The 16,319-nt window shown below is 38.5% G+C and overlaps 1 protein-coding gene across 3 annotated transcripts in view; it reads right to left on the reverse strand.

Moving 5' to 3' along the window:
* LOC133612775 (transcriptional enhancer factor TEF-3-like) overlaps nucleotides 1-16,319 on the reverse strand; it is an 84,472-nt gene that overhangs the window by 68,051 nt on the left and 102 nt on the right. For all 3 annotated transcript variants that reach the window (XM_072913880.1, XM_072913879.1, XM_072913878.1), the window contains exon 1: nucleotides 16,226-16,319. This exon is cut by the window's right edge and continues 102 nt beyond it. The gene's annotated coding sequence lies outside the window, so the exon portion shown is untranslated. The remainder of the gene's footprint in view (nucleotides 1-16,225) is intronic.

Here is a 16,319-nt window from a genome sequence, read left to right on the forward strand (position 1 = left end):
TGGCGGTAAGAATGTCAATGATAAAAAGGAGAGAAAAACGAGCCTTTATTGTTAACTTGTCAAAAACTTACAGTACTTGTAGTTTGGTCACGAGTACGCCATCCAGGATTTGTACATCAAAGAAATGCAACACAAAGTGCTTTACAGACTTTAAAACAACGCACCCATGACTCACCTCTCTCCATTATCAGTCACAAACACACACACACACACACAAACACAAACACAAACACACAAACACTCTGGGTACAGAGGAGCCAGGTGAGGTAACACCATCACAGGAAGCGTCTGCACCAGGAGATCTCTGGACCACAGCCTACAGGAGTAGGCCGTGGTCAGAGTCCTCTCTGACACCAAGCACCTCCACAGCCCTGGCCCATAAAATCCCTGATGTAGACGACTCCCGCCCAGGAATGCTGGAAACTTGGAAAGTAGGAATAATAACACGCGTACAAATAGTAAGAACTATGATTAAGAATAAAAGATACAATATGACAAAAAAATAGCCTGAAGATAGAAATAAATTCAAAGTCAAAATCGTTTTTAATCATATTTATTTTTATATTGTTTTTATATTTATTATTATGTTGTTTTTATTCAGTCATTGGTGGAGCTAAGGATAACATTTGAATATTGTTTTTAATATTGTTGTGCAGCACTTTGGAAACATGTTTGTTGTTTAAATGTGCTAGACAAATAAAGTGGATTGGATTGGATTGAAAGTAAATATATAATAAATAAATAGAACTAAATCAAATCTAGCATAAATAAGAATACAAATTCAGATAGGAATGAATTCAATAAAATAAATAAATAAAAGCTCAATCAAAAAGGCTGCTCTTAAAAACATGAACAATTGTCTGCAGCCCCAAGGAGACGTGATAACAGAAAGATGACTTTTGGAATAATTAGGAGACGAGTGCCGGAGGATCTCAGGTTAGAAGCAAATCTGAAAGAAAAGAAGGCCCAATAGCACAAACACATTTATAGACCATAAGAAGAACTTTCTAATGGATCCTGAAACCCTGCAGTGATGTCAACTCTGCTGTAATGTGGAAGATATCCTTTACCTTCCAGCTGAATTATCTGATGTCACTTTACCTTCCAGCTGAATTATCTGATATCACTTTACCTTCCAGCTGAATTATCTGATGTTCCACACAACATTGACTAAGTTTTTTCTTTTCAAATCAATATTTCTTTCCACAGGTTTGGGCCAATAAATACAAATACATTTTTTATGCCAATTTTGCTGGGGTAAAATCTCATTTGTTAAATGCTAGTGCAAGTATAAAAATGATCATGATGTAAAATTCCATTAGCCTGTCAATGGGATTGGCCATTGTATGTTAGCATTAGGCTAACAGCCAGCATTAGTGCCAACTTTAATCCTGCATAATTGCATTGCTTTTTCCAGTTTGTACCAGCTGTATTTAACATGATTCCTAAAGGTTTGTGCACCTCATGTGTATACTCATCTACTTTCCTTTGTGTGCTTAGTGGAGACCATGAAGAAACAACCTCAATTTGGAACTTTTTTTCATCACTAATTTGAAGAACTATCAACCCATCTGCCAAACTAAACTAACCTTTAGAGAGAGCAGGATGATAGAGCAGGTGTGCACAAAGTCTTACATTGTATGATCTATCCACTTTATGTTAGGATAATGAGCCATTACCCCTTCCAAGTCAAAATGTCTGCAGGTTAATTAGCTAAAAACATAACACCATACCACGTCCTACTTGTTAATTAGCTAAAAACACAACACCATACCACGTCCTACAGGTTAATTAGCTAAAAACACAACACCATACCACGTCCTACTTGTTAATTAGCTAAAAACACAACACCATACCACGTCCTACTTGTTAATTAGCTAAAAACACAACACCATACCACATCCTACTTGTTAATTAACTAAAAACACAACACCATACCACGTCCTACTTGTTAATTAACTAAAAACACAACACCATACCACGTCCTACTTGTTAATTAACTAAAAACACAACACCATACCACGTCCTACTTGTTAATTAGCTAAAAACACAACACCATACCACGTCCTACTTGTTAATTAGCAAAAAACACAACACCATACCATGTCCTACTTGTTAATTAGCTAAAAACACAACACCATACCACGTCCTACTTGTTAATTAGCTAAAAACACAACACCATACCACGTCCTACTTGTTAATTAGCTAAAAACACAACACCATACCACGTCCTACTTGTTAATTAGCTAAAAACACAACACCATACCACGTCCTACTTGTTAATTAGCTAAAAACACAACACCATACCACATCCTACTTGTTAATTAACTAAAAACACAACACCATACCACGTCCTACTTGTTAATTAACTAAAAACACAACACCATACCACGTCCTACTTGTTAATTAACTAAAAACACAACACCATACCACGTCCTACTTGTTAATTAGCTAAAAACACAACACCATACCACGTCCTACTTGTTAATTAGCAAAAAACACAACACCATACCATGTCCTACTTGTTAATTAGCTAAAAACACAACACCATACCACGTCCTACTTGTTAATTAGCTAAAAACACAACACCATACCACGTCCTACTTGTTAATTAGCTAAAAACACAACACCATACCACGTCCTACTTGTTAATTAGCTAAAAACACAACACCATACCACGTCCTACTTGTTAATTAGCTAAAAACACAACACCATACCACGTCCTACTTGTTAATTAGCTAAAAACACAACACCATACCACGTCCTACTTGTTAATTAGCTAAAAACACAACACCATACCACGTCCTACTTGTTAATTAGCTAAAAACACAACACCATACCACGTCCTACTTGTTAATTAGCTAAAAACACAACACCATACCACGTCCTACTTGTTAATTAGCTAAAAACACAACACCATACCACGTCCTACTTGTTAATTAGCTAAAAACACAACACCATACCACGTCCTACTTGTTAATTAGCTAAAAACACAACATCATACCACGTCCTACTTGTTAATTAGCTAAAAACACAACACCATACCACGTCCTACTTGTTAATTAGCTAAAAACACAACACCATACCACGTCCTACTTGTTAATTAGCTAAAAACACAACACCATACCACGTCCTACTTGTTAATTAGCTAAGAACACAACACCATACCACGTCCTACTTGTTAATTAGCTAAAAACACAACACCATACCACGTCCTACTTGTTAATTAGCTAAAAACACAACACCATACCACGTCCTACTTGTTAATTAGCTAAAAACACAACACCATACCACGTCCTACTTGTTAATTAGCTAAAAGCACAACACCATACCACGTCCTACTTGTTAATTAGCTAAAAACACAACACCATACCACGTCCTACTTGTTAATTAGCTAAAAACACAACACCATACCACGTCCTACTTGTTAATTAGCTAAAAACACAACACCATACCACTTCCTACTTGTTAATTAGCTAAAAACACAACACCATACCACTTCCTACTTGTTAATTAGCTAAAAACACAACACCATACCACTTCCTACTTGTTAATTAGCTAAAAACACAACACCATATCACTTCCTACTTGTTAATTAGCTAAAAACACAACACCATACCACGTCCTACAGGTTAATTAGCTAAAAACACAACACCATACCACGTCCTACTTGTTAATTAACTAAAAACACAACACCATACCACGTCCTACTTGTTAATTAGCTAAAAACACAACACCATACCACGTCCTACTTGTTAATTAGCTAAAAACACAACACCATACCACGTCCTACTTGTTAATTAGCTAAAAACACAACACCATACCACGTCCTACTTGTTAATTAGCTAAAAACACAACACCATACCACGTCCTACTTGTTAATTAGCTAAAAACAACACCATACCACGTCCTACGGGTTAATTATCTAAAAACACAACACCATACCACGTCCTACTTGTTAATTAACTAAAAACACAACACCATACCACGTCCTACTTGTTAATTAGCTAAAAACAACACCATACCACGTCCTACGGGTTAATTATCTAAAAACACAACACCATACCACGTCCTACTTGTTAATTAACTAAAAACACAACACCATACCACGTCCTACTTGTTAATTAACTAAAAACACAACACCATACCACGTCCTACTTGTTAATTAGCTAAAAACACAACACCATACCACGTCCTACGTCCAACCCCACTGAGGCCCCTCTTGCCTGGATCCGCTCAGCAGGATAATCCCCCAGCTGGTGTTGGGCGGTCAGGAGGGCCAAAACCCTCAACCACCACAACCCCTTTTAGCAGAACTGCGTACCTGTGCACCTCCAATACACACTCAGTTGTTAAGTTAAAAATGATGAAACCCATCAATTTAATGTGGCTTTTATTTATGCTTCAGCTGAACATGCAATTGTTGTGTTTGACGTCACATTACAGCAACTTTTTACTTTTTTTTCTAAAATGTCAACACATTCAGATGGAAAATCTCATTAGTTTTTAATGAATGTCTCCTCTGAAGCAGGTGATAAGTGCACCTTTTAATAACTCCCTTTTTCCCCACAATTGTTCTTTCTAAGCCTTTTTCAGAGAATGTTTTCTAAATTCCAGGCATACGCTCACCATGAATGTGTTTGTGTCTTCTTTCATTTGTTATGCATGAAGATCTCAGAATAAAAAGAAATACAAATAAAACATGTGTTACTTTAGTGATGTGTGATCAGGTGAAAAAAAAAGAAAGAATAATAGCATAAACTAAATATGAATATTTGTTCATTGAACTTTTAATGCATTATCTGTCGGACTTCAGTGGTGTTAGCATTTTGAAGTCAAACTAAATGTTTTGTGTCTATCAGCATGTTGCTAAGACAACATATCATACCTTTAATAACAGTGTGATGTCATTGTCATGCTCACAGTGGGGGGGGCTGGCAGGAGAGGGGCTGAGAGACTTCTCAATCTAAATGAAAGTAAGAAGGACTTTTATGACAAAATGGGCTGTCTCCTGTGCAAGTGTAGACTTATGCACTTTCTAGTGAAAACACCTTTATTTATTTTCATACAGTATATAAATAGAAATGTACTATTTATTTCAAAACAATATTTAAACTGAAGTGAATTATTTTCTTTTTTTAAGCAACTTGTATTAACATTGATTAGATCACAAAAATGCTTTATATAAAAAAACCTAAAACCGGCTGTGAACCTTTGAAAATACAATAACATTGTTTTTCTGATGATTTTATGGGAGATTATACAAACTACAGTGAATAACCCCCAATATATTTGTTTAGACAACTACAGTATCTTTGTCTACATGCTATGTAAAATGCTATCATGCAACTTTCTTCAAGCTGACAGACACTTACGTGCAACATTAAAAAAGAAAAGAAAATCAGATCATTTGGTGCTGAAAGTGAATGCTAAGGAGTGTGAATGTGCAGTCCACTGGTCACAGTCAGCACCCTAATGGAAATGCAAATACGGTATAGTATGGTATGGTATGGGATCAGGCTAGCATACGATGAGAGGACAGCGGGGTTATTTTGCTGCCATTATTTGCCTCAAACACATTTAGACACCTGCAAATAGTTCATTACCGTATTTTCCGCACTATAAGGCGCACCTAAAAACCACAAATGTTCTCAAAAGCTGACAGTGCGCCTTATAACCCGGTGCGCTTTATATATGGATAAATATTAAGATTAATTTTCATAAAGTTTCGGTCTCGTAACTACGGTAAACAGCCGCCATCTTTTTTCCCGGTAGAACAGGAAGCGCTTCTTCTTCTACGCAAGCAACCGCCAAGGTAAGCACCCGCCCCCATAGAACAGGAAGCGCTTCTTCTTCTACTGTAAGCAACCACCCGCCCGCGTAGAAGAAGAAAAAGCACGTGGATATCACCGTACGTTTCATTTCCTTTGTGTGTTTACATCTGTAAAGACCACAAAATGGCTCCTACTAAGCGACAGGGATCCGGTTCATGAAAAGACGCAATCTCTCCATCCACACACGGATTACTATTTCACAGCAACTGATATTCCTGTGAACCGCACTGTGGATACAACGGGAGCACGTACGGTGAATATTCGCACCACAGGGAATGAGAAGTCATCCTTCACTGTGGTTCTAGCTTGCCATGCTAATGGCCAGAAACTTCCACCCATGGTGATATTCAAAAGGAAGACCTTGCCAAAAGAGACCTTTCCAGCCGGCGTCATCATAAAAGCTAACTCGAAGGGATGGATGAAGAAAAGATGAGCGAGTGGTTAAGGTAAGTTTAAGTTTACGCGAAGAGGCCGGGTGGCTTTCTTCACGCAGCTCTGTCCATGTTGATATACGTATGTTTGTGATTGCACATTTGCGTACATTTTGGGAGTGAACAGAGTTGTTAAAACGCTGGTTTTTAATATATTATTAAAGTTTGACTGACCTATCTGACTGTTTTTTTGACATTCCTTTAGCGCAGTTAGATGCGGCTTACAACACGGGGCGGCTTATAGGTGGACAAAGTTTTGAAATATGCCGTTCATTGAAGGCGCGGCTTATAACCCAGGGCGCCTTATGGTGCGGAAAATACGGTACATCAACTCAGCCTCAATAACACAACATTTTATTCATTCTTCTCTGTTGTAACAAATCAATAAACCCGCACATTACCTTTGCCTTTTTCTAGACAAGTCACTTTTTTTTTTTTAATTGGTCAATTGACTGTTTCTTGAGAAAGTTTACTATCTCGCGGTCGTACTAAAAGCATAGAAAAAGGTATGATAACAATAGCAATGTCTTGTCATTGCACTTCAAAAGTCCAACAAAATGTGAGGCGTTCAAAAGCAGACATACATTATATTGTACATGGTGACAGAAGAGGAACACTGATGGGTCGCCACTAGGGGGCGTAGTGTTAAAAGGGGGCTGGGGGAAAAGGTGGACGTGGGGGGGGGGGGATGAGTACAAAAAAAAGTTGATCCCAGACTAGGCTCCTGGGGGCGGGGGGGCTCAGTTTGGTGCCAGGAAAAACATCTTGATAGTCATGATAAGCACATACCATATTTTTCAGACTATAGGGCAGGGCCGACATCCGGGCAACTGAGCTACATACGGGTTCTTCGAGCCATAGCAACCTGACTGGCGTTGAAAACAAACCGTCGCCATTACTCTTTAACCTGTCGACCTGCGCTGATTAAACCCGTCATTCTGCCTCCAAAATGCCAAAAAACGGTGTTGTTTTTGGTTGTGCAAACCACAACTGGAAACAGGGAAAACAAAGGTGGTATTTTGTTCTGCCAAAGCGTGCTAAAAGCCCACAGAGACGAGACAAATGGCTCGCAGCTTTACACCGGGAAAACCAGGACGGTTCTCACTGGAGTCCCCCAAAATCCCGGGTCGTGTGTTCGGATCACTTCGTTTCTGGTAAATATAAGGAACAAAAATCCACCTTCTTAACCACAACTTGGCTATACCGTCCATGCTAATGTTGAATTTTTACTGAATAACGTTCGACAGCTGAAGTTGTTGTTGTTGCACAACAATAACATACGGTATAAAGGCTATTTCCAGTAATTCAGCAAATAATAAATCATAATACTGAACTGAATTTGAATGAGCTCTCTACAGATATAATAAATATACAGATACTGGTAGCCACCGTGTCATCCTTATTATCATTTATCAACATACCTTGGGTGATTTAACCATTTTTATGTGATTTATTGGTTATATAACAACCGAAGCCAACAACCGACCTGGTGCGCTTGTGAGGTAGACATAAAGATTTCCAAATTCCATGTCCGGCCATTGTGTAGGATTATCAGTCCACAGGGCAGTCGTTTAATCCAACTACAGAACATTTTAACTCGTATCTTAACCTAGCCTCACTGGAAAGACTATTTACATAATCATACGCCATTTAGAACAGTTTAAAATGCGGTGAAACCTCGTTAAATGCCTTTTCTGTCAATGCTGTGTTCGCTGTGAGCTGGTTTGTTTTCAACGAATTCAATATGGCGACCGGTTGCTAGGGGATTGGCAGGCGGAAGTGACGTAGGTCCGCCCTCGCCTATAAGTCGACGTTTTTTTCATAGTTTGGCCGTGGGTGCGACTTATACTCAGGAGCGACTTATGTGTGGAATTATTAACACATTACCGTTAAATATCAAATAATATTATTTATCTCATTCGCGTGAGCGACGAAAAAAATGTCAGCAATCGTCACTCACATGCCAACCAATAAGAATACGGTGGGGGCGGGTCATGGCAGAAGTGCATTGTGGGTCATAGAATGCTAACTGCTATATGCTATACGCTACTCCCGGAGCTATTAAAATGGATCACATCACAATCGTGGTAAATTATAAAAACTGAGAAGGACTGAACTAAAATGGCAGCGAAAAGGAAATCATATACTGCAGATTACAAGCTGGACGTAGTGAAATATGCAGCAGAGAACAGCGATCGAGCAGCAGAAAGAAAGGACGCTAGCGGGGCGCATACCAGGAGCGACACCGAGGAGGAAGATTTCATGGGATTTAGCGATTAGGAGTGACAGATTGTATAGCATGTTCTATATGTTATAGTTATTTGAATGACTCTTACCATAATATGTTACGTTAACATACCAGTTGGTTATTTATGCCTCATATAACGTACACTTATTCAGCCTGTTGTGTGACGACGTGGTCGCATCGTGATGCGGATGTGGTTCTCCCAGGGATGCAGACGGCTTCGGACACAGCTTGTAGGTAGGAATATGATTTATTTAAACTATAAATCATACGATGAATAAACAAAAGACATACACGTAGCACAAAAGGCAAAACAAAAGGGCTAGCGTGGGAGCTAGTAAACCAAAATAGCCTAGCATGAAAACTAGCAGCTAAGGAACATGAAATAAACGTCGTCATCAGTTGTGTGGGAACAAACTAGGAAGCCAGACCGAGTGAGGCCAGGGCAAAGACTAAATAGCCCTCTGATTAGTGCCCGGGCAACAGGTGCGCGTCCCGAACACTAACCAGAGGCAGGTGAATGTAATCGGTTGACATGGCAACTGAAAACAAACAAAATCAAGGTGCTGAAAACACGTGACTCAAACATAAACAAACTATGATCCGGGCAGCGGATCGTAACATGTTGTTCACTATTCTTGATTTATTTTACATTGCCTTTCAAATGTCTATTCCTGCTGTTGGCTTTTATCAAATACATTTCCCCAAAAAATGCGACTTATACTCCAGTGCGACTTATATATGTTTTTTTCCTTCTTTATTATGCATTTTCGGCTGGTGCGACTTATACTCCAAAAAATAGGGTAATTACAACGAGGCAGAAAATGTATGAATGAAAAGAAGTCAAACATACAAGAAACAAAGAAGACTGCAAATGTAAGTGTGTTTTGTACCAGCTGCAACAACACTGACACAGCCCCAATGTAAGTGTGTTTTGTACCAGCTGCAACAACACTGACACAGCCCCAATGTAAGTGTGTTTTGTACCGGCTGCAACAACACTGACACAGCATAAATAAATAAAGGAGCTGGTGGATCTCTCAGTGAGGTGTCTGTATTACTTTATTTACAATAAATCATTCGATTATCGATATTATAATCATCCATGATCAATTATTTCCCCCACCTCTAATAGAAAGACTCCAAAAATGAAAAGCCCTGTCACACTAAGCCACATAAAGACAATGTATAAGTAAGAATAAAGACAATGTATAGGACTGCAGCTATCCATTCTAGTTGTCAGTGAGGAATCAATCATTTGGTTTCTTCCATTAATGGAATATTTGGATGGAACACACTATAGCCTCAATGCCTATTTTGGGGAAAATAGATGAAGTGAAGTGAATTATATTTATATAGCGCTTTTCTCTAGTGACTCAAAGCACTTTTACATAGTGAAAGCCAATATCTGAGTTCCATTTAAAGCAGTGTGGGTGGCACTGGGAGCAGGTGGGTAAAGTGTCTTGCCCAAGGACACAACGGTAGTGACTAGGATGGCGGAAGCAGGAATCGAACCTGGAACCCTCAAGTTGCCGGCACGGCCACTCCACCAACCGAGCTATACCGCCCTACACTATGAAACAATGATTTTTGTGCTTTCTATAACCTTCTTTTTTTCCCAATAAATGCACATTGTCAACATTGAAATCCAACATTGAACATTGAAAGAAAACCAAATGTCAGAATGATTACGGCTCATGTGCGCTCTACCCTGCAGAAACTATGTCTGTGTTTTTAAAGTGTGGTCTGGCTTTTACACATTTTTATTTGTTACACTCTTACGGTAACTATTAATCAGAGCAACAGAACTTCAATCTAAGCTGTTTTCTAATGGAAGAAAAAGACTAATAGTTGGTCACAAATGATATTATTGGATTATTGTTTGTTTAATAAGAGTACAATGCATAGACTTGGGAGGAAAACAAGAGTTTTAGCCTAAAAATAGAAATATCAAAGTGGGACCCATTATTCAGTATGCGGCCCTCGTGGAAAAAGTTTGGATCCTGAATAAGTTCTGCTGGAACATGTGTGGAAAATACAATTAACTGGCCCGTCAGGGGGCTCCACTCATGTAAGTCATTAAAAAAAACCTGCATCCACACTACAAAATGGAAGAAAACAAATGTCCGGCTACTTCTCAAATGTACTTCAATAAAATACAGGTGAGTACATAAAGGTCCTTAGCTCCGCCTTGAAGTAGCTGAGTAACGATGTAAGGATGTGCATGTTAATGATGCAAAACTCACTAATTTACTCTATAAATTCAAATGACCAAAAAACTGTGACTGATAACTACACTTTGACCTACTCACAAAATGACCGGTGCCAGCTCGCAAGCATAAATGCTAACATGAAAACAAGACATATTAACGTCTTTCCCCAACCTAAAGTGATATAAACACAACTAAGCTACTCAGTTGTGAGCCTGCAAGCTGTGCTCTCTCACTACCGAATGCTCTTCTATACTCACTACACAGTGATCTTCTATACTCACTACCGAATGCTCTTCTATACTCACTACACAGTGATCTTCTATACTCACTACACAGTGATCTTCTATACTCACTACACAGTGATCTTCTATACTCACTACCGAATGCTCTTCTATACTCACTACACAATGCTCTTCTATACTCACTACACAGTGATCTTCTATACTCACTACACAGTGATCTTCTATACTCACTACACAGTGATCTTCTATACTCACTACACAGTGATCTTCTATACTCACTACCGAATGCTCTTCTATACTCGGAGGATTACCATACGGAGGAGTTTTTATGGTGCCTTCAAGGAGCGCTGAACGGAGTAGGATGCCACAATGCCCGCCAGAAATGACAATAAATTGGATTTGCTATGCACTTTTCATTGAAATAAATATTAAAGTGCTAACGTGCAAACCAATATGTAAAACAAACAAAAGTTTAACCATTGAAACTGATAAAATACTAAAACACTATCAGCGAAGCATAAGAAACACAAAACATACAAAATGGTGCGTTTAATTATTTTAGTTATTAAAACAATTTGTCAAACCATTTCAGAGTGTATTAATACTTTTTCAGCACATTCAACATTTTGCTCACAATAACCGTGATGGGAAATGTTCATGTTGAGAACATTTCATGTTGTTGGGAATATCACTTCTTGAGCATGTTGTGCCAGCTGAAGTTTATGTCAATAAAATGTATTTTCTCCTATTTGGTTGGTTGAATTGAGCAGAAACAGAAGTGGAATGAAGACACACTGAGGTCAAGTATTTGTTGCAGCAGACTCATATGTGAGGAATTATTCTTCATATGTGAGGAATTATTCTTCATATGTGAGGAATTATTCTTCATATGTGAGGAATTATTCTTCATATGTGAGTATTTATTCTTCATATGTGAGGAATTATTCTTCATATGTGAGGCAAACTGCTTGGCACTCAGCATCAAGGCTTGGAATTGGGGGTTAAATCACCAAAAATGATTCCCGGGTGCGGCCACCGCTGCTGCTCACTGCTCCCCTCACCTCCCAGGGGGTGATCAAGGGTGATGGGTCAAATGCAGAGGACACATTTCACCACACTTAGTGTGTGTGTGACAATCATTGCTACTTTAACTTTAATTATTCTTCATATGAGAGGCATTATTCTTCATATGTGAGGAACTATTCTTCATATGTGAGGCATTATTCTTCATATGTGAGGAACTATTCTTCATATGTGAGGAATTATTCTTCATATGTGAGGAACTATTCTTCATATGTGAGGAATTATTCTTCATATGTGAGGAATTATTCTTCATATGTGAGGAATTATTCTTCATATGTGAGGCATTATTCTTCATATGTGAGGAATTATTCTTCATATGTGAGGAACTATTCTTCATATGTGAGGAATTATTCTTCACATGTGAGGAATTATTCTTCATATGTGAGGCATTATTCTTCATATGTGAGGAATTATTCTTCATATGTGAGGCATTATTCTTCATATGTGAGGAATTATTCTTCATATGTGAGGAATTATTCTTCATATGTGAGGAATTATTCTTCATATGTGAGGCATTATTCTTCATATGTGAGGAATTAATCTTCATATGTGAGGCATTATTCTTCATATGTGAGGCATTATTCTTCATATGTGAGGAACTATTCTTCATATGTGAGGAATTATTCTTCATATGTGAGGAATTATTCTTCATATGAGGCATTAATCTTCATATGTGAGGAATTATTCTTCATATGTGAGGAATTATTCTTCATTGTCATGTGAGCGCAGGAGGAATGATGGCTATGTGGGATGAGCACACACGTGCAGACACACACACACACACACACACATGCATTCAGGCACACACACAATGTTTGGAGTATTATTTCTTCCAGACAACAGCAACAAGACACATGTCCACATTCCTCAGAGTCACAAAGAGTTGTGCTTTGACAGCTGTGTCGATACACCTGTTGCCCCATACCAATACTCTGTCAGCTGCCCTGTGGGACACCAACACACACACACACACACACACACACACACACACACACACACACACACACACACACACACACACACACACACTTGAACTCTGCCCAACAATAATCCCTGACAGTCCAGCAGCTGTAGCAAGTGCCATCATGTTCAGTACTGCATGGTGGATGACAACACTTAGTTACTATAAAACTTTATGCTTGCAGTTTGAATGAAGACAAAATACACGAGTCAAAGTCATCTAGCTCACAGCTTTTCATCACAAAGCTCCGTCTCACCATGAAATAGACACAAGTTTATAAATAGAAGCTCCAGTGTTAAATACTCAGGCTGCATAACTTTGATTCAGTCAAGCAGAACGTGATGGAGTGTCCAAACTGCTATTTGCAACCTGCTTTCAGTGCTTTAACAAAACTGTTTTTTTTCTAAATGTCTACAAAATAATCATTTTATTGAATCAAATAATGCCAAATGGCGATCATTATCCAAGAAGGCACAAAGCTGGTGTGTGGTGACGTCATTACATGCTGAAAGTTGTAAAAAGGCAGACTAAAATCCTTCAAACACTCCAGAAAGTCAGTGCCTTCAAGGTATTTGCCTAAATTACAAACAGGATTTTTAAAAAAGGACGATTTGCATGTCTAATGCTTAGACGCAGACGGTATTAACTGGCGAGGAACGTACACTAACACTTTGTGTTTCAACCACTGAGTGAGATACAGTCTGGTGTGATCATCTCATTTCACCTATTTGGGTTCAAAATATTTTTTGCAAAGCAGTAATTCTAGTCTGCAAATGATGTGTTGTTGTTGAGTGTAACCGTGTAATACTCTTCCATATCACTAGGTGGCAGCAGGTAGCTAATTGCTTTGTAGATGTGGGGAAACAGCGGGAGGCAGGGTGCAGGTAAAAAGGTGTCTAATGCTTAAATGAAAAATAAAGAAAAGGTGAGTGCCCCTAAGAAAAGGCATTGAAGCTTAGGGAAGACTAAAACTGAACTGGCTACAAAGTAAACCAAAACAGAATGCTGGATGACAGCAGGGAGCAATTAGCTACCTGCTGTCATCCACCTACTGATATGGAAGAGTATAACGTGGTAAGTCTGCCGATCTCCAGACATTACAGACCCTCAACAACGGCACATTATTTGCGGATTATAATTACTGCTTTGCAAAAAATATTTTGAACCCAAATAGGTGAAATGAGATCATCTCCCACGACACACCAGACTGTATCTCACGAGCCGCGGCACAGTGGTTGAAAAACACTGCCTTAGAGTACACACTTAAGGGATCCATCTAATCTAAAATACTGCAGTTTATTTTACTTTGTATTTCTGGGCTTTTGAGCTGCAGAAATACAGTCGGTTTCATTTCTGCATCCACTTAAGCAAATGAAAGAGCACATTTTAATATTTGTTTGTAAAAGAATGACTACTTTATTGCAACCTCTGCCTCATTGATGGAGACGTGTTTTAATGAAGTACGTGACGTCAAACGTTGCCTCGCATGCAGCCTGACTTCTAGCACTTCTGTTGAGTCCACAACAAAACAAGTCAACTCCACCTAATTAGTTGGCCTGGCTAATATTTGGCCGTGGAACAATGACGTGAGTTCCTGGGATGGAGGGGGGGGGGGGGGGGGGCTACGCTATAATCCCAGGATGTTGGAATGCTGGAAATCCATCCATCCATTTTCTACCACTTGTTTCTTTCGGGGTCGCAGGGGGCGCTGGAGCCTATCTCAGCTACAATCGGGCGGAAGGCGGGGTACACCCTGGACAAGTCGCCACTTCATCGCAGGGAATGCTGGAAATATCCCTCGAAAATGTGAAATATTTTAGGAATGTTCTCGTCGTTTGTTTTTTTTATCGAATGTTTGATTATGGCGGTGTTACGTGCACTCAATCATTGGCTACCAGTTGCTGAGTCAAGTGTTTGCTGTAATGAAGATGAGTCTTGTTGGAAAGATCACACTTCATGTCAGAGGTCACAACATGCAGAAAGAAATATACCATTATTTCTTTCCATTTGTAGTCTGTGTGAAATGTGTCCTTTTCATGAACCTTTATTGATCGGTCAAACGCGACTTAGTAACTATTTCCACTTGTAATAAAGTTCAAGTACTTTGGAGGGTTTTTTTATGTCCACTTGAGCAGAAAAAATGAGGATTTTAATCTTAAGAGATGTCTTTTAGTACTCAACCTAATTAGTTAAGGTTGAAAGTATCTCAGTATGTTAATAATGACTGAATTAATTAATTAATTACATATTACAAAACTGTTGTATACTAATTCATAGATGTTATTTTATTATATAAAAGGTCAGTAAATGATTCTATATATTTGTAAACGCTTGAAGTGAGAAAGGGGTAGGATTAAATAAGCTTTGCTTCTTCCTACTCCTTTTCGGGCATGATGTAAAATGAAATGATATGAAATTGTGTGATGTATTATGATGTAAGTGTGTTCATGTTCCAAATAAACTAAAGAAAGAAAGAAAAAGTTGTCTTGGCATGAAAACAACAATGGCACAACTTTTTGGGGAAAACATTAAAAAAATGTATAAGAAGTGAAAATTCCCAGGGTGAAAACGTTACAATTATAGCATTAAAATCCAAAATATTTGACAAATGTTTTCATTAATATTCATTCTTGGATCATTTTGATAGAAACTTCACACTACTGGACTAGTGTCAAGAATAAATATCATTGTTTAATCAATGCAAGACTTTGCATTTATTATGTTTTTGTTCTTTTTGACGAGCCCTCAAACTAATCATGTTGTGCGTCAGAAAATGTCAATATTCACAAAACTAAGTCTTCTAGACACATTTAAAGACGCCAAAGTTATTTTACATTCATTTTATAACTCACAAACTCTCTGAAATGAGTTTCCCATGAAAAGTGAGGTTTTGTTTGAAATCCAATGAAGCAAAGACATAATCAAAATGTACTTTAAGAGAAGTTTCAGTCTCCAAATAACAAAGAATATTAGACGAGATTCCCTTGGAAAAAGTCCAAAGTAAATCCCAGCTGAATCACAGGAAGTCAAACTTTTGGAGGGTGAAAATGTTGGAATTGTGGCTTGAGAATGTGAAATATTTGAGGAATGCTGTGGCCGAACGTGAGGTGGAATGACTCTGAGAGGAGAAATGTGTTCAAAACGTGACTTTCCTCCCCAAGTGCGCAGGTTTATTCGGGTCAAGATAAAAGTGTGAAAAGAATCGGGAGATCTTACCTGATGTTGGCAGGTGGAGCAACAGTTCTCTTCTTCGTCTCTTCTTCTTTTGCTTTTGTTGACTTTTTGTCCTGCTGTGTTCGTCCCGGGGCGA

This window comes from Nerophis lumbriciformis, linkage group LG10 (genome assembly GCF_033978685.3).
Source record: "Nerophis lumbriciformis linkage group LG10, RoL_Nlum_v2.1, whole genome shotgun sequence".
Lineage (NCBI taxonomy): Eukaryota > Metazoa > Chordata > Actinopteri > Syngnathiformes > Syngnathidae > Nerophis > Nerophis lumbriciformis.